General features: G+C 47.4%; 1 protein-coding gene across 1 annotated transcript in view; it reads left to right on the forward strand.

Annotated features, from left to right (window-relative positions):
• The first annotated feature begins 3,198 nt into the window (after positions 1–3,198).
• ADARB1 (adenosine deaminase RNA specific B1) overlaps positions 3,199–19,340 on the forward strand; it is a 90,823-nt gene continuing 74,681 nt past the window's right edge. Inside the window, exon 1 of the mRNA XM_054069583.1 lies at positions 3,199–3,345. The gene's annotated coding sequence lies outside the window, so the exon portion shown is untranslated. The remainder of the gene's footprint in view (positions 3,346–19,340) is intronic.

Consider the following 19,340-nt stretch of genomic DNA (forward strand, 5'->3'; position numbering starts at 1 on the left):
GACTCCAGAAGGGTTACCCCAAAGGGGACGTCTCTTGAGTGCTTTTCTGCCTGTCCTGAGGGAGGCCATCCAGATGTCCTTGGTGCAGGCAACTGTCCTGGAGCAAGCACCACCCCAGCCTCATCCAGTCCAGTCTTCATCATCCTCAGTGGTATCAGTCAAAGTAATTAATTCTCAGCCTTGTCCTCCTGCCGTTGTAAGTTTCCCCCACATCCTGAAAGGATATGGCCCTTCAACCCAGGACACGAATGTGGAATTGAGGAATGCAGTTTTCTTTTTGCTGATTTCACTGCTGATCCTAAGACAGAGACAGGAACAAGACAAGGAGGACAGGGGGGAGGCAGATGGGAAATGCCAGGAGCTCTTTCCACCAGAGGTTCTTCCCATTGGCACATCCCTGGGTCAAAGTCTTAGAAAATAATGTATTTTTCTTTAAATATTTGCTTTATATATCACATATTTAAATGTCGCTTCTTTTTGGATCCTAGTTACTTTAAGGAATAGTTTCTTTTTCTGGTGGCTGGCAAGCTGGGTATCATTTGTGGTCTGTGGGCAGCTGCAGGAGGATGGACATGAGCAGTGATCTTCTAGGAGGGGCCCTGCAGGCGAGGTCCCACCTCTTGTCATGGCACTGTGGTTTCAGCGTTGGCCTTTGCAGTTCTGGATATTCCTCTCCTCTGTGCAATGGTCAGTGGTTCCTGGGATCTGCTTGAGTCTTGGTGTCAGTGCCAGCTGGGGGCCGTGAGCTCCATCCTCTCTCAGGCTTTGTGTTGAGTGGGGAAGCCTGGCTCTGCTTCAGTGGGGAGACAGGCTGGGGGAAGTGCTCCAGCTCCCTTGCTATCCCAGTAATCTCTGTATCTTTGGTCTGCTTTGACCCACTGCAGAGGCTCCTGGGGCTAGTGCACCCTGTGTCCATGCATCCCACTGCTCCCCTGAAGGAAGCTGCTTCTGAAAATGTTTCTTGTATTCTGCATTTCACTGACTTTATGCTCAGCACCTTGCACTTCTCACTATAAACAGCGGACTGCAGAATAGCCATTACCTTTTTACCATGAAGAGGACAGCTTTGCTGCATGGGCATCCTAGAAGTGGCCCAGGACATGAGTTGCAGGGCTGGCATGGGTGTTCATGGCCGTGCAGCTACATCTGCCAGCTTGCACTTCACTTCTGGGCAGCTTCTAATGCTTTTGCAGATGGGGCCATTTCTGCCCTGAGGTCTCCCATCGTGTGAAGCTGATACTCGAGGGTGTTCTCTGCCTCTTCCCATGTGTAATGGATGATTGTCCTGTCACTTGGCCCTGGAAACCACACTCCAGGCAAAAACGCTGCAGTATATAGTGTTTAACAAGGCTTAGACAGACAAATATAACCCAAGGGCAAATTAACTAAACTGATGGCTTATTTAATAACTTTTTTTGTGTTCATTCAGTAGCCTCAAAGAGACAGAAAACTGGGAAAGTAAGATTTCTGCTTGGACAGTTGATGTCTGTGGGCACCTGTGGCTGTGAATGAGATTCTAAGAAGTGATGAAGTACTCTGAAGGACAGAGGAGAGGAGCAATAATGGGCTGCAAGTCTGATAAACTATGAAAGCCAGGAAACGTGAGGCCATCACTGTGTCCTGCTATGTCCCACTGCATCCCACAGGCTGAGCTTGTTTTGAGACCTGCAGATGTCAAGAGTAAAACACAAGTCATTGCTTGAAACCTGCTCCCCAAGTGATCTTTTAGAGTTTTTGCTCTAAACCTGCTGTCACCTGCGGACCCTATGAGAACCAGGTTTTAGAGTAATTATTTAAGCCTTTTCAGATCCCTTGTTCTGTAACAGGTTGAAGCTGTAATCTACCTAACAAGCCACGAGATACACACAGTAGAAGCATTGATGAACTTTGTTGTGTGGTTGAGTGGAAATCACTCACTATTTGCTGGAAAACACTTTGGCCTTCTCATCTTGGCATGGTGGGATGCACTTGGACACGAACATTCCATCTAAGATGATTTTTGAAATGCAGAGGCTCATTCCTCGAGCCCTGCTGGCTCTGGGGCCAGTTTTAAGTGTTTTGAACCAACACTGGGAATTCTGAGCCTCTTGATGAAAAGTAACTTTCTTGAAGAATAAAATGAAGGCATTTGGTTCTAAAAGGCAAATTAAGTCAAAGGGACAGGAGCGCCTCAGCAGCTTGCTGGCAATGGTGAACGTCTTGGCAAGTCTCTGAGCAAAATCTGAGCACCACAGGTGCTGGTGCAAGCTGGGCATCTTGCGCGTGCTACATAGGGTCCCTGTAAGACTGTTTTAACGATGCACAGTTATTTTCCACATGCTAAAGGCAGTTGACTTCAATGACTTAAACCGTACATTGCTTTCTGCTTTCCTAGAAGTATTTGTTGTGCGTGCCTCACTTACAGCTGTCTCTGCACAATGGTGGAAGCCTGTTCTATTGCCACACGCTGCCCAGGCCATGTGGGGTCAGCTGGAGGCCCTGGGCCAGGCCAGGCATCGGCCACAGCAGCAGCCCCTGTGGCAGCGAGTCCTGGCACCCATCCTGCTGCACAGGGCAATGCAGGCACCCAGCCCAGCACACCCCAGTGATGCGGGCCACCCTGGGGTCACCGGCCTGCTGAGGCAAAGGCTTGGCCAGGGGACAGTGGACCTGGCATAGCCCTGCTGGGCTGGTCCATGGCTGCCCCGCAGCTGGAAAATGGTGGGGCATGGATGGTGGCGGAGAAGGCAATGGTGTGCAGGGGCACAGTCAGAGCCACGCTGGGCTAAAATGTGCACGACCCAGTCGCTCTGCCTCTGTCCCTATCCCTGTCCCTGCCCCTGTTCCAGGCTCTGGCTCTGCTCCTGTCCTAGACCCTCTCCCTACGCCCACCCCTCTCTCTGCCCCATGCTCTGTCCGTGTCCCAGTTCCATGCTCTGTCCCTGTCTCACCTCTGTCCCTACCCCTACCCCTACCCCGTCCCTTTCCCTTTCCCAGCCCAGCTCCTCCCGCTCGTGCTGCAGCACCCCCCGCCCCTCGCGCCGCTCTGGTCCAATCAGGGCCGCCCCCCACCCCCCCGGTGATCCGTCGTTCCCGGGGGCGCGCGCCGTCTCTCCGCCCCCGCGCAGTGCCCGCCAATGGGAGCGGCCGCGCCGGACCAGGCCCCGCCTCCCTCCGCGCGCGCGCGCGGCCTCGCGCCGCCGGCGGCCCCGGGCGCGGCCTGCGCGTCGGCGGGGGCGCGCGCCGCCGGTGCTCCCGGTCGCGCGCAGGCGCCGCACGGAGCCGGGGGCGGCGGGGGTGGTGCAGCGGGGGCCGCCGCGCACCTCGGGCCGGGCTGCGGATGGCGGAGCGGCGGCGGCGGGACAGGTGAGCGGCGGCCCCGCGGGACCTGTCCAGGTCCTGACGCGCGGCAGGTGCGGCGGCGGGCCAGGCCCTGCACCTGTTGGGCGCGGCGGGGCGCGGGGCGAAGCCATTTTGCGGGGACGGCGGGGAGTTCGGCCCCGGCGCCTTGGCTGGCGCCCGCGGGACCGGGCACCGGCTCGGTCCGCCGCTCCCCGCCGCCCCCTTACCGGGACACCCCGGAGCGGGGCCGCCCCGAGCACGCGCGTCCTTGCCGGGCCGATCGGGCGTGAAGTGTGGGCTCGCCCCGCGCCCTCTTCCCGGGGCCCCGCCGGTGCCTCCCGGTATCCGAGGCTGCCTTCCAGGGCTCGGCCGGTGCCTCCCGGTGTCCGGGGCTGCCTCCCGGCTCTTGGCCGGTGCCTCCCGGGCCTCCGCTGGTGCCTCGCAGAGTCCGGGGCTGCCTCCTGGGGCTCCGCAGTACCTCCGGTTGCGCCGCCGGTGCCTCCCGTTATTTTGCGGAACGCCCGTTTTGCCCCAGAAGCGCTGCTGCCCGTCCCCCCCCGGGTCTCCCCGGCGAGGGGCGAGGGGCACCGGGCTGGAGCAGAGCCCGGGGGTGCCCGGGTGCTGGACTCCGTCTGGGGAAACCGCAGAACCGAATGATGAGCCGTGTAGCCAACAGCCAGCGCAAACCGCGCGTGGCCTGGGTGGGCTTTTATGTCGTTCTTTAGGCAGATACGTCTGCATGCCGGAGCCTAACCTCCTCTTTATTTCTTTTCCATCTCCGGTAGGTTTTTTTTGAGCCACTGAGGTTTCCATCTTTCACAGAAAGGGTCATCGGGTACTGGCAGAGGCTGCCCAGGCAGGTTGAGTTCCCATCCCTGGAGTTGTTTAAAAGACGGGTAGACGGGGTGCTCAGGGACATGGTTTAGTGGCAGATAGGAATGGTTAGGCTCGAGGATCCAAGAGATCTTTTCCAACCTGGCAATTCTGTGATTCTATGTGGTGTCCTTTCAGATTTGAGTCCTGGGGCTCCAAATGTGCTGCTGCTGCTGGGGGGCTTTTGCCCCTGTTTGTAGCATGTTTATTCCCTGGGGAATCTCTTTGGTGGTAAATGAAAACTTCCTGGTTTTTGTAGTGTAAACAAGGTTGTGGTCTCCTGGGTTTTTTTTTGGCGTGCAGAAGGGATGACAAGCTTACTCTGTCCGTTGGATGCATACAGACACGCGTCTTGCTCTGTGTCTTTGCCGTTTGTGTGTCGCGTGAGTGGAATCATAGCATCACTGTCTGAGCTGTAATGCTGTAGAGTGGCAGCAGGCCAGCCTGCGGAGCGCAGAAGATGTTTAGAATAATTAGTGATGGAATACCCTTTTAAAATAATTGTTTGGGTTTATCTAGCACTCAATTGTAGTGATATCTACCTCTAAAAATAGGCAGGCCTCCTGTGTAATGAGGCTCATAGTGTAAACAACCATGTCTTGAATGACTGTCGTTACTTTTAGGATGGCTAAAAGACAGATGCTCTTGGGGGTTTTGCCAAATCCTTTGTCTATTTGACATTTTTTTTCTGCAGTGAATAATGTAGTTCTTCGCCCTTACGGCATGTAGTCGTGCAGTGACCAGAGGAAAAACTCAGTAACCCTCACCATTCGAGGCTGGCACAGCAGGATGGAAAGCTTCCCACCACTCCACTGGCAGCCCAAGGTTGAGCAGTCCTCTCTCTGCCATGGAATTCCTGCTCTGTATGCTACCACGTTCTCAGAAATGTCACAGCAGTTAGCTGTGACAGGTGACTGTGCATCACGCTTGCTTTGAGATGCTGTCCTCAGTTTGTTAAACGCAGAGCTCCATCGCCCAGCGTTTGTCTGTGCTGGTGAGGCCACAGTTTCCGTGCAAAGAGGAGAGAGTGGCTCAGGCATGATCATGGTCACGCTGCTTGTGCTGGTGTGCTCGCCCTGTGCTGGGCTCTTTGTCACAGCGCTTGGCTTCACAGGGCTGGCCTCCTGGGATGCCTTTCCCATGTTTGGCAAGGCACAGCTGCATGAACGCACAATTCTTGCTTTCAGTAATTAAGAAAAAGGATTGTGCAAGGAATTCTCTCACGTTTTGCCATACAGTTTATCAGAGCGTAACAGATGAGCTGTGACCCTAACCCCTCATGCGCACGTCCTATTTAAAGTTTCTTTTCAGCAGCCAGCATGCTGGCCGAGGCTTCTCCTACGGGACTGGTGTGCAAAGGCACCAGCTCTTCGGCTGGAAAAGCAGCACAGCTTTTCCGGTAGGAGGAGAATACGCTTTATGAAGACTTTTTTTCTGAGCAGGTATTGTAGAGGACAGTGCACTTGGTGTTTGAAGCGGGAGGTGCCTCGTAGCTTTGCTCACGCTGCACTGGTGGACTGCAGGCTGTTTTTATGTTTGCCCCCAGCTTATTCAGATTTATCTGCTTTGATGAAAGTTTGGTGCCCTTTCATGGGCTGTGTGTGGTTCAGGAATGGCAGTGTGGCCCATAGCATGTGCTATGAGCATGTGAATCTTCTAGAGTACTTTTATCTTGTATGTTGTCAGCAAATGGGGCTTTTCTCTTTTAAAAGCCACCTGTGTTTTGACTTGACTAAGTAAAACCTTCTAAATGACCGGTCTTTTATAATAGCTCAGACAAGGCATTATCGCAGTTTGGGACTGCAGCCAGGTCAGGTGCTGCTGCCCTCCAGCAAACGCTGCCCCACTGCCTTTGGTTGTTCAGAGTTACCTGGTCAGAGGTCCTGTGTGGTAATGAGGGGTTCCTGTTATACAGGGTGATGGCATACGGTTGTGTTCGAGAGCTGTGGGACAGACCAGAATATAACATGCCCTGTACGGAACTCTGCATTGATGGGTCTGGGATGAAGCACTTTTGGGGCTGGCTGCTCTGGTCAGGAGCATTTCACCAGCTGCAGGGGCTGAATTAATGTGTTAGTGCTTTAGGCGGGTGAAACAGGCTGTCTGGAGGTGCTAGCAGTGAGCGTGCCTGTCAGGTGAAGCCTCTTGCATTTGGAGACAGTTGAGTGGGTGCAGGACCCTGTCACGTTACGTGAAGATCTTTATTTAAACATCTTAAGGACGTGGTCTGATGAAGAGAGACACATCGCACTTGCTGTTTCTGCAGCTTCTGAGACCAGTAAGTGCTTGGCACCTTTGAAACTCAGGCCATCTGGCTGCTGTGCTATGGATTTCAGTTTAAGCTTAAGTACAGAAGATTAAAACTGTGGTTTTGGACTGTATATATCAGCAGAAGCTGTTATTTATGTACCTTTAAAGGAAATACCTTTATAGTATAAATGTTGAGTGTGTCCTCATCCCCTCTCAAAAAAAAAAAAAAAAAAAAAAAAAAAAAAGCTTGGTGAGCTGATTATGTAAGCAAATGAAATGACATTTTAAAGCAAATTTCTTTCCTGTTTCCATACGCTGTGGCTGGATTTGGCTCTTTCCTACCATTTAACAACAGAATGAATTTTTTTCAGTCCTTTTAGTGAACAGCTTTTGTATGGTAGGTATGACAAATATTTGTTGTCAAAATTTGAATCTTGAAGAGGCTGTGAGCAGGCTTCAGGAGCTGGCAGGAGCCAGCTCTGAGTGTCTGAGTGTCCAGGTCTGTAGCTGACCAAAGCAGCAGTTTCACTGTGCATTTCAAAAAAAATAACAAAAAAAAGAAGAAACCACGTAACTGATATCACTCTGGGAGGGATGCACTGCACAGTCGTCCTCTCAAGGATATCTGATTGCAAAGGGAATTGGGATCGTTTTTACGTTCTCTGCCTCTGGGTCAGCCACGACCATTACGCTGAGAGAATTCAGTGCCTCCACAAAAGCTGTGCAGGATACCTTGAGCCTTCTTTGCTGGCGGGGTGCACAGGGCTGAGTCAGTGCTGGCTGCTGAGGGCTGTGACTCAGTGCTGTCCCCTCGGATGCATGTTCAGCCCACTGCCAATAAAGCCAGGGAATAACCTGGTGACAGAAGTGTCCTCTGTGGGTATCTGCCAGTTGGAGGGATCTGGGAATGTTGAGCTGTTTTGGTAATTATGTGTGTGTTAATGAAAGCTGGTCGTTACTGAGCTGTTCTGGGGCATACTGAGCATCTGTGGAAGTACCAGGGAGCTAAGAGACCAGAAGCTTCTTTCCTTTGTACTTGATAACATGGTGCTATGGTTTTACATTTTTATGGGTTGTGTTTTTTAATTTAATTTAGTTTTATTTTATGTAATTTTAAAAATTATTCTTTATGTCCTTGAAGAGGAAAGGTGCCTTGAGGAGAAATTTCTTCACTCATGATAAGGTCAGGTCTCTTTGTGTTTCTGCCTGTTCAAGTGAACTTGCTGTCTGTGCTATTAAATCAGGACTGCCATCTGAACAAATGTTTTTATTGGGAACTCCTGCCAGCCCATATGTTTCTGGAGTAGATTTACCATTGCTTAAGTATTGCATGGTCAGTGCCTGTGGATGAAGTTGGTCAACACATTGATGAGTCCGTCCAATTTGATAAGAGAGTGTCAAAGGTAAGTGCTGAGAGACTGTGTGAGGACAAGGATCTGCACAGAGGAGGTGCTCAGGTTTGTGCTCCACTGCTGTGCTCCACTGCAAGAAGAGCTGTTAGCTGAGTGCAAAAATATTATTAGACGCAGAGGATCTTCGTGGTAGGGAGACAAACAGGAAACCGAGTTTCAGAAGTAGTTCCAGTAGAAGCCGAATATCCTTATTTTCCTTTGTGAAAGCAGCAAGGAGTGACCTGACGAGTGATTTTGCATTGTCATGGGTGATGGAAGAAAATGAAAGGGTTTGGGTACTGTCCTTCATCCTGCCCCTTGGGACTAAAGGGGGAGGGAGATGAGTGAAGATTCTAAATTTCACTGTAAGGGCTTTTGCAGTTGTCTCGGAAAATGTCCTTTTATAGGTGCCACGTAACCACTTAGGCCAGGATTATTCTGTGCAGAGTGTGTTTGGCAGAGATGCAAAAGGAAGGTCTGCTCAGGGGATTGCAGAATATCACCTTTTTCCTGTTTGCACTAGTACAAATGTAAGATATTTATACCAATGTTTCCATTCTGGCTTTTGAGGCTTTTCCTTTTTGAGGTGTACTGAAACAAGACAAAAAAAATTTTGTTTAAATTTATATTTTATTTTAAAGAGATTCTAACAGAGTGGAACTCCTGGACCCATATGTTGAGTCTTGTAAGATGCCAAGTATCTTGGGTATTGTCATTCTGAGAAAATGGGGGAGGAATATACTGCATTTTGAATTTAAGTGAAAATAGAAATCTTTCTGGTTTGGTAATGGATTTGGCTCTGCATGTCAAGGTATGTTCTGTGATTACCTTGCTGTCCACTGCTTTTGTTGCTGTGATACTTTCAGCTGCATAGACAATGTTGTGATCAGCTTTTGGAGATATTCAGCTGGAGCGCTGTGCATTGGCTAGTTTGTCGGTGTTCCAGGCTCTGTGGGTGCTGGTACTCCTGATTTCTCAGTGTCTCTCCCTGCTGCTTTCTCCTACCAGTTTTGTCCTACCAGCTGTGGGAGGAGGTGAAGTGTTTAAAATTTGATCAAAAAGAGAACAGGCAAGTATGGAAAACATTAGTTTCTTTCATTTGTCAGATATAGTGTGGGAAATTTAAGTTTTTACATAGGGAATGTGAGGCAGTCTTTAAACTTTTTAAGTTTTGATATTTGCAGAGATAATTAGTGATGCCTCTTCTGATCTAAAGGGCTTCCACTGAAAGCATTCAGTGTGTCTAAAATGAGCTTGATTTTTATTTAGGTTGATTTACTCAGTTCCTTATCTTTGTTAGCAGTTGAGTCTTTAAAATTTCATTGCTTTTTTCCTTGCTTAATTATACTCTAATACTTGGGCACACTCTACTGGGAAACTATTAGAGGGGAAAATGTCTTTGACTTCTTTCTTTAGAAGCAGATTTCATAAAACTTTGTTTACAAAATCTGTTATGAATCAAAATGAGTTTTTATTTTTCACCTCGAATATTGAGTACAGGTACTGAGTACTTAATAGTAACAACAATAATAATGATAATAACAACAATAATAATAATAATAGTAATAATAATGACTTTGAATGACTCCCAGTAACAGCGTAGTAGGATCTTTGATTTAAAAGCATGATCAGCCCTGTGTTTTCATTAACGGAGTTGCACATGCATATAGATTAGCTGGAAAATAAATGTGGACAGCATTAGCAGAAGACTCCACCTAGGGATAGTGTAAACAACAAGGTATGGACCGTGAATGCAGCAGAAATTGCTGGGGACATGGGGAGAGTATTGAAGGACAACATCTCAGCAGGCTTGCCCTGTTCTTGCAGCAGCTGCTGAGGGAAGAGTATAGCCCTCAAGCTGATGAGCCTTGTTGTGGTCCACCCTGGATACTCTTAGAAGGGTGGTAAGGAAAAAATGCATACTGATCAAAACCAGACTATGATAATGTATTTCAACACTGCTTTTGTCCTTAGACTTACCACATTTTTCACATCTGAAGCAGAGGATCAGTGCTGGTATATTTAAGTCTCTGGAAAATGAGAAGAATGAACATAAGCTGATGGCTGAACTGTGCTCTGTTTGTGAGAAACTTGTAATAAGGCTAGCTTCGTGAGGGAATTGGATTTATATCCCCCCTCTGCTGCCCAAGTTTTAAAGCTTGCTCTTGACACACAAATGTAGCTCACATTGGGAGACCAAAGGAGGAGGTGGTAGCTTCTGTTCTGTCATGTGCTCACCCACTTCTTAAATCCTGATAGCCTTTGGTGAAGCTTGCATCCTGGAAAGAACTTCGTAGCACCTGTATTTTATGTGTTTCACACACTACAGAAATTAGCAAGAAGGTTTATGTAGTGAGACATCTCCTTTGTAATACCTACTTTATCTGTATGAGAAATAGCATTGTTTTCTCACTTAAATTTTGGTAGTTTTAGCAGCTGAAATTTCTAGCGTGGTTGAGTCTCCTTTTGGGCATTGGCTCCATGTAGGTTTGCAGCCCCTTGAACCTGTTGAGTCTGCACAAAGTCTGGGTGCTGTTTCCAAGCTGTGGAGCAACTGTGAATTATGGTTATATTCCATGTTAAAACAGAATCATCTGTTCTGGCTAGGCTGAAACATGTTCCCATTCTTTTCTCCTTAAGCTTTTCAGAGCAGCTGTGTGGCACTACACTTCCATTTCTCAGCAGTGTTGGTTTTGATGTCTTCTCTGGAGCTGCAGCCCCCCTCTTGGTTAGAAGCAGTCTTACAGACAGCAAAGTCATCATTCAAGTGCCCAGAGCAGTTGTGCTTTTCTGGGATTTAGTGTGTATTTTACAGACATTCTTGCAGTCGTATTTTTACAGATGCTTTTTATCTCCTCCTGCTCACCAGTGCCAAGTGATGTTCTGCAGTTTGATGTAGTGCGATACTGTGTTTTGATAGCAAAGCAGAGCTGGAAATTAATGCTTAACTCAAACCAGTGGTCCTGGCAGTTGTGTGTTGTTGGATATGCTAGCATTTTAATTTGCATTGAGAATGAGCTTTTTGGCTGTCTCCTGCTTGTGTCCACCTCTGTGCTTCAGCTCACATGGAAGAGTGAGGTGGGAGTGCATGTCTGGGCTGCCTTCAGAGTACGTGAGTGCAGAGATGAGCTACAGGGGCTCGTCTGCCACGTGTTTGTTTGTGGTTGGATTGTGCCTCAGACACTAATGAGCCTTTGGTTAATCAGGAGCTAAACTGGCACTCTGCACTAAGTTCGCAGTTCTTAAGAACGTAAAACAGAGAAGTGCAGCTAACTGAAGTAAGTGCGGGGGTCTGGCTGGGAGCATGTGTGCTTGTTGTTTGACAAAGTGTAGGGAAAGAGGCAGTCTCCCAGAGCAAAGAGCTTCCAGGAAAGTGCTGAAAATCCCCTCTTAACTCCATAGGCTACCTTCCATGCACAGACTGGTGGGAGCAGGAGCCCTCTGACTCGTGTGAGAACTGTCAGGTCCTTCCATCGTAGTAAAGCCTGTGAAATCTGTTTTTTTTCCTGTGTCTTTGAATCTCTTTGGAAAAATCTGAAAGTTATGTTAAACCCACTTCTGCTCTTTCTCATGATGGTGATGGTAACGAGTTGGAAATGCTTCCTCTCAGTGCACAGGGAACATCAGTCTGAAAGCCTTTGTGTAGTTCATCGCTGTTGATGCTTTTATAGTGAAGTTGATTTCCGTAGACCTCAGCACTGATGAGTGTGAATAAGGAGAGACAGCAAATGGTATTGTAGCTGTGTCTGTTTTTTTCTGATGCAGCCTAGTTTCTCTTATCTCCTGGAAGCTATTCTTAGTAAGAGGTTGGTTTTTTTGAATTAAGTGAGTGAATAATCAGTATTTCATTCACTGTCCTTACATATGCTTAAATATAGTATTAACGTAATCTTCTTATATGCTTTTCCTCCTGCTGCTCCTGAGTTCATAAAGGAACCAGGTTCACTGTTAGTAAAAGATCTATGAATTAACATGCCTGGAAGTAAAGAGTTCTTTCGAGCTTTGGTTCGTATTTATTGCCAAGACGGTAATTTATTTACATTTTTAGAAGATGGCATCTTTCCTAATGCATAACCTGGGCTGTGCCATCTCAGTTGGTTTCTCTGGTGCTGTTGGGAGTGACTTTTCTGTGTACAAATTAGAATCGTAGAATAACAGAATGCTTTGGGTTGGAAAGGACCATGAAGGTTATCCAGTTCAACCCCCTGCAGTGAGCAGGGACACCTTTAAGGGAGGTTCAGATTGGACATTGAGAAAAATTTCTTCACCGAAAGGGTCTTTGGGCACTGGCAGAGGCTGCCCTGGGAGGTGGTGGCGTCACCATCCCTGGAGGTGTTTAAAAGACAGATAGATGAAGGGCTTAGGGATATGATTTAGTAATGGCCAGGTACGGTTGGGCTTGATGATCTCAAAGGTGTCTTCCAACCTAGTGATTCTACCTCTAGCTCCGATCAGGTTGCTCAGAGCCCCATCCAGTATTTCCAGGGATGGGGCATCTACCCCCTCTCTGGGTGACCTGTGTCAATGTTTCACCATCCTCAGCATGAAAACTTTCCTCTATCTAGACTAAACCACTCCTCTTTTAGTGTAAAACCCTTACCTCTTCTCCTGTTGCTACGGGCCCTGCTAAACCCCTTGGATCCTGTCTGTGTAACGGCTTTTCCCCGCTTTGAAAGTGACGTGACTGGTGACGGCGCGTCTGTGCTCCCTCCTCGGGAAGCCCGAGCTGCTGCCACCTCCTCGTGCGGGAGCGGCGTCGCGCCCCGCGCCGCCCGGCGGGAGGAGGAGGGAGCTCTCCGTGGTGCCGAAGGGGCCGGGCCCGTCCCGGCTCCGCCCGCGGGAGCGCAGCGGGGCGCGCCCTGCTCTGCCCGCCGCCCGCCCGGGGTTGGGGTCGCTATGCTGGGCGGGTCCGGCCCTCGCTCTGCCGACAGCTTCAGCACGCGGGAAATACAGACTTGGCGCGTTAGGCCATGACCACGTTTCCTGGAGGCGGAGTAGTGTTCTTAAAACTTGATACATTTTTCTCAGCCTCTCTTTTTCCATCATAGAATGTGCTGAGTTGGTGTCCAGCAGGTCGAGGGAGGTGATTCTCCCCCTCTCCTCTGTTCTTGTGAGACGTCACCTGGAGTAATGTGTCCAGTTCTGGAATCCCCAACAAAAGAAGGATATGGAACTGTTGGAATGATTCCAGAAGAGGCCACGAAGATGATCTGAGGGCTGGATCCTCTGCTATGAGGACAAGCTGAGAGAGTTGGGGTTGTTCAGCCTGGAGAACAGAAGGCTCTGGGGAGACTTTATTAGCCACCTTCCAGTACCTGAAGGGGGCTGCAGGAAAGCTGGGCAGAGACTTTTTACAAGGGCTTGTAGTGATAGAACGAGGAGGAATGGCTTTAAATTGGAGCAGGGAAGATTTATATTAGACACTAGGAAGAAATTCTTCACAATGTGTGCGGTGAGGTGCTGGCACAGGTTGCCCAGAGAAGCTGTGGATGCCTCCTCTGTGGAAGTGTTCGCGTCCAGGTTGGATGAAGCTTGGAGCACCCTGATCCAGTGAAGGGTGACCCTGCCCATGGCAGGGTGGTTGGACTGGATGATCTTTAAGGTCCCTTCCAACCTAAACCATTTTGTGATTCTATGATTATCAAATCCAACCCCTGACCCTGTGTGCAGTTTTGTGTGCCATAGTATAAAAAGGATATAAAGCTACTGAAGAGTGTCCAGAGGAGGCCACAAATCTGGTGAAGGGTGTAGAGGGGAGGCCGTATGAGGAGCGCCTATAGCCACTTGGTGTGTTCAGCCTGGAGAAAAGGAGACTTGGGGGAGACCACATCATGGTCTACAGCTTTCTCACAAGGGGAGGAGGAGCAGACACTGATCTCCCCTCTCTGGTGGCCAGTGATAAGACCTGAGGGAAGATGTGCCGGGGAAGGTTTAGGTTGGATATTAGGAAAATGCTTTTTACTCTGCAGTGGTCACTGCATTTCAGGTCACAATGGCTGGGTTTCTTGTAGCCCAGATAATGCACAGCACTATTGGACAGTATTCCCAACTCCACTGTTCCTTTTCTGTTTCCTTTGGCACCCTCATGCATTGTTTCTTAGGCAAAACAGCTTGCTTTTCATGGAGGATTCAGTCTGTTTTAATGCCCAGCAGGCAAGATCTCAGTCTTTGCTGAACCAGGTTACTTCTGTTATGAACAGAAGCAGCTTCTCTCAGCATCAGTGTCCTTGCTGGCTCTTTTAGCAGAAGCCTATTTCAAGTTTGGAGTTGTTCTTTGTTCTGCTTTTGATCTGTTCTTTGCTCAGTAACTCGTTCAAGAGGTTTACTTTAAAAGAATGTTGATGTTCCAGTCATAAGCAGGCTTCCCTCATAGCTCTGAGAACATTTTCTAAATAGCTGCTCTTGATTGCTTTAAGTGGATGTGGGAGAGACTGGTGATACAATGTTTGATTCTTGCAATAAAAGCTCAGTGGAGGAACATCACTATGGGCTGTATTCTCTTGCCAGAGTATCACCTGATCTCTATGACAGCTTGGATAAAACAGTGTGCTTTGAATCCTAAAGGAAACAAAGCCGATATTTTGAAGGTCATAGCTTTTATAGTGCAGTAGTAGAAAGTAGTAAAAGGAATTTTTCTCCTGGTAGCTTTCAGGCTAACATAGCTTCTCAGCATTAGTGAAGGTTTTGGCCTTGCTGTTTGGTATATCCCCCGGGTGTGTACCATTCTTGCTGCCTTCTAGTGATTTCTGGCCTAGGTTTGGTATGTTGCTGCAGTCCAAGTGGGACATAGATTGTAAACCACGTGTATTAGTCCAGACAGGATAGTCCCTTTGCCTGGGAAGAGGTACAAAGCACTAACGCTGACCGTTTAGCTGTGGGCCTGCTCTGATTAGGAGACCCAGAAGAACTTGACAGTGAACTGTCCTGACAAAATGTGAGTGATTTGCTTAAAATGGAATACTGCGTTGCCACTGTAAAGCATTTGCTGCTCTTTCTGTGAGCTGTTGCCATCACCTTGTGTAAGACTTAACTTCTCCCATAAACAGCTCTTTGCCTGCAGATCGCTGGGGCAGGTTGGTGTTGATGGTTCCAAGAGCTGTATACCTCCCTCTGATATGGAGGTATGGTAATTGGCCTGTGTAACATGGAAACAGCACAGCCCTCCGAGCAGTTTGAAAACAGCAGTGTCCGCCTCCCCCCCCTGCCCCCCGAGATGTGCAGAAGTCCAGGAAAGCGAGTATAAATGTGTATTTTTACATCGACTGGCACTTAAAATGTGTGCAGGCTCCTCTTGCTCCAGCAGTTTCCTGGGCTTCAAGTGTACATTGTCCTGGCAGCGTTGGTGGTGAATACTACTTAAATGTGTGTGCGGTGGGATAATTTTGATTAAATGACTTGGATCTGTTCGGAGTCTGCTGGCATTCTCATTGGAGGTTTTCACCTCCAGTCTCGGTTCCTTGTGTAGTTCACACCGCTTAGATTATCCTTTAGAGAAGAGCTAATCCATACTGCTTCTTTACTTCACAGAAACTGTGTGCAGTGTATGCAGATATGTGGAATAAATACATTTGTGTAATTTTTTATGTTCAGCACTTTGTCCAGAATAAAAAGTTCAGTCTAAAAATAATTTAGGTGCAGTAAAAGATCACTAAAGTTGGTCCAAAATCTAAATTCTACTCAAGAACATGATTTCTTCATATACAAACTGATTTACTCTGCTTTGGTGGCAGATTGCTTGAGTAGCCTTTGTTGCTAAATGGCTCTTTCTGTTGTAATGAATCTGAAGCAAATTTTATGTCTTGAGTTCTTTGCTTCCTGTGTTGGTGTGCCGGGGGAATGGGGAGGGAATTCCCATCCTGTTGCAGGAACAGTTGCAGTACAGTCTATAAAGAAGCAGTGCTTGTTCCTCTGTTAATCGTGTCTCTGTTATCTCTTGCTATTATAAAATACTTGGGGACCTATGATGGGGGAATCCTAAGATCTTAAGTGTGTGTCATATGTGTGGGTTGTGGCAGAGATGGAGGAGGGATGTGGTGGCAGTACAGGTATGCATGTGCCCTGTGAGATGGAAGGACGGCAGTAGCATCACGTACAGCAGTGGGCAGCTTGGATGGCACCACAGTGCAAATGGAAATGCAACCAAGCAGGGGAAAAAGAAGCGCAGCTCTCAGGTTTCCATCAAAATCACTGGGAGGTGCCCCTTGTGCCCCAGGTGAAGGCTGGGTTTCCTCAGCTTTTCCATCCTTCCTTCTGTGGACTGCAGTGGAAGGGGCTTGGGGCTGGTTGGTAGCTGGGTGCCCTCAGTGGCTGCCCACCTGCAGCACATGTGGGAGGCTGGCAGCTTTCCTTCGCCTCTTGAGGCCACCTACAGGTGCTTTTGGAAAGGATGAGTTAGAAGAAGGGTGGTCCCAGGTAATCCAGTGTGGTCCTTGCTCTGCCATCATTTGCAGCGTGTATCAGTTCTGCCTGAAAAGCATTGATTATTTCTTGCCTTCATACAAAAAGCCTTATTTGGTTTTGTACAGCGCTCACTCCCAGGGCAGATAATTGCTTACCTTTTTCCCTTGCTCCTCTGTATTTGGCACATACTCTGATTTGTTCTGTTAGACTGAGCAGCTCTCGGGAGACTTTCCTTAAGCTCGCTATGCTGTTTTACCACCCTGTAGTCTTTCCCTATTTGCCTTCTGCTTTGGAATGATACTGATTTATAACAGATGGCCAAAATGGGCAGGGTCCTTTATGCAATGTTGCCATGCCTCATGGAATGACAAGCTCCTGATATAAATAATTCTCTTGTATTGGTAAATTTTCCTCAACAAAACGCACTCTCTCCGGCAGGACTCTGACCTCTCGCTTTTTAAGTCCTCTCTTTCTGGAAGTCATGATCATCTTTGCAGAACTAGTTAATTATTATGGTGTCCTATACTGTAGTGATTTATTTTTATTGATGTTAGTGGTATTAACTCCATCTCTGTCACTTCCCTATCTGACTGAGGATGGTGACTATCATGAAGGATGTGCAGTTTCTTGAGAGGAGGGGAGGCAAAAGCCATGTGAACATCTAGCTGAGATCAGTGCACCTGCTTCCAGCCCAGGCTTCACTGATGCACTCAAGATCTCTCGTGAATGACAATGCAAAGTTTGACCACCAGGGTTCCATGGCATTTGTGGTCCTCTCTGAGGCTGCTGCTTCTGCTGTTGCTCAGCAAAGCTTTCTTTTTGGTCAGGCTTTCTCAACAGTTGGCTCAACTAATAAGTAGAGGAATTAATTTCCATTCAAAGTGCTTTATTTTTTCTTCTAAAAATAACTTTTGCATCTTCCACCATAAACATTTCTCCAGATTTCCCAATTATCACAGTTATAAGGCTGCATTGCTTATGAATCAGAAGAACACTTTTGTGGATTCAAAATAATGTCCCATCGCAGCAAATGGCAGTAGCAGAAGTGCAGACTTTACACTACCTTGGGACAGTGACATCAGCACAGATGAATGTAATCACAGAAGTACTGAAGTTGAGGAACTGAGGTGGGAACAACAGGAAAAAAAAAAGGCAACAAGGTGTTATAATTGCTCTAAATTGTATTAAAACTAATATATGAAGCTCAACATATGTAGCTGAAATACAATTTCTCTCACCCATTATTAAGACTTAGATCTGCTTAACTCGTGGGGGTAAAAAAAAATTACTTATTTTTGTTCCCTTTTTTAAGATTGAAATGTCTTCACCGCTCTTTTCTAAGATGAGTACTAATAGCAGTTACTACTGCAGTTTAGTTTTGTGAGCAACCAACATTTCAATAAATGACCCCCTGCTTTTAGGGAATCTGGAAAGGGCTCTAGGCTATAAGGGCGCAAAACGTGGAGAACCAACCCCCTCCCGCCCCCCAAAATAAATGGAAGCATGTAGCTTTTGGCATAAGAACCCAGATATTAGCTAGCTAGGAGCTAGTGGAAAATGGCATTTGCTGTGACCTGTGGTAGTTAAGTCAGAGGAGTGGTATTTTCTCTGTTAATCTTCTCTGTAATTAAAGTACCCACTGACTGGTGCTTTGGGGAAGCAAATCACTCAGCTTTTGTGGAGAAATATGTATCTGCATACCCTGCCATTTCATTGATTTGATTTTTGGGATCATATGGATCCTGTATTCAGAGTCCTTTCTTTGTGGAATGTTGTAGGCACAAGATCTGCTAGCTGTGAATCCTAACTTCACCTTCAGCATGTGCTGAGCTCTGTGTTCCATCTGAAACACTATCTTTTAAGTTTCCTTTTGGTGAACCAGCTCTTTGTTGGTTTGACCCGAATACTCATGGTTTGAAATGTAAGCCAGCCCTCACTCCACTGGCAAGGAAAAAGGGCAGCCTGATGGTTAAGGTTGCTGCATCGTCACATCTGCTGACTCAGGAAGTGCCTGTCAAGTGCCTGACTGGAGCTGCATCGAGAACTGCAGCAGCTCCAGACATGGGGAAGCTCCTGGTGTGTAGTTGTAGCAGAAGTTGCATATGTGTAAAACTGAGCTGGTTGGGATGCTCCTGGAGAAAAGCACAAGCGGTAGGGCAGTCCTCATGCTCTGGGTAGCCACGTGGCACCAGAAATTGGTTCAACAGCCCACAAACACAGGGCAAGGTGAGGGTCTGGGTCTCAGTTGGAGAAGCATTATCTATTTCATATAGATCGGTGAAGTGAATTATTTCAGTTCATTGCATTTTGAACGTGTGTGTTTCTATTCAAGATAATGGTCCTTTAACCAAGTTTTTTCAGTCCTAGTATTTAAAATGTTTCTGTGTAATGGAACTTTTCGAACACACAGAAGCTAATAAAAAAATTTCATTTGTGTCCAGAACTTTCATCACTGATTGATTAATTCCCCCCCTCTTAAATATGTGTAGTTTTAGATTTGTGTTGCAAAAAGATTTTTTTGGGACGAAGTAGGCATGAGTATTTGTGATCTCATTAGCCTTGTTTCATTTGGCTATTGGGAGCAAATTTTAATACACAGCCAGAGAAATTATATTATCTGAAAAGTTATTTATCAAATTTTATCTTAACTCAAAAAGATTAATGAAAATGAGCATATGAGTTACCTACTGACAACTCAACCTGTGGGGTTAACCCATCAAAATTGTCCTCTGTTGCCTCAAGTCTTCATCTTGACACACTCACAAGTTTTGGTCTCATTGCCCTCAGCTGTGGTTTCTGCTCAGGAACTGCAACATGCAAGACTTTTTCAAAACTTTCTCTGTATGCAAATAGTGCAAGGTTAGGATCTGTGCTGGATGCGCTATCCTGCCCTGTGCCGGGCCATCCCAGCATCCGCCCTCTTTCTCACTCTCCTCCCACCCTATACAGCTCCACCCCACGTTTTCCTTGCTGATCTTGTCAAACTCGGGGATGTATTACAATTTCTTGAGTAAGAAGATGGTAAGTACAGTTTCTGCACTATGTGGCTGTAAAATGTCTAATGTTCTGTGATGGCAAACACTCTGCCAACGCACCAGAGTGGTG

Source organism: Cuculus canorus, chromosome 6, assembly GCF_017976375.1.
Source record: "Cuculus canorus isolate bCucCan1 chromosome 6, bCucCan1.pri, whole genome shotgun sequence".
In the NCBI taxonomy this organism is placed as follows: Eukaryota; Metazoa; Chordata; class Aves; order Cuculiformes; family Cuculidae; genus Cuculus; species Cuculus canorus.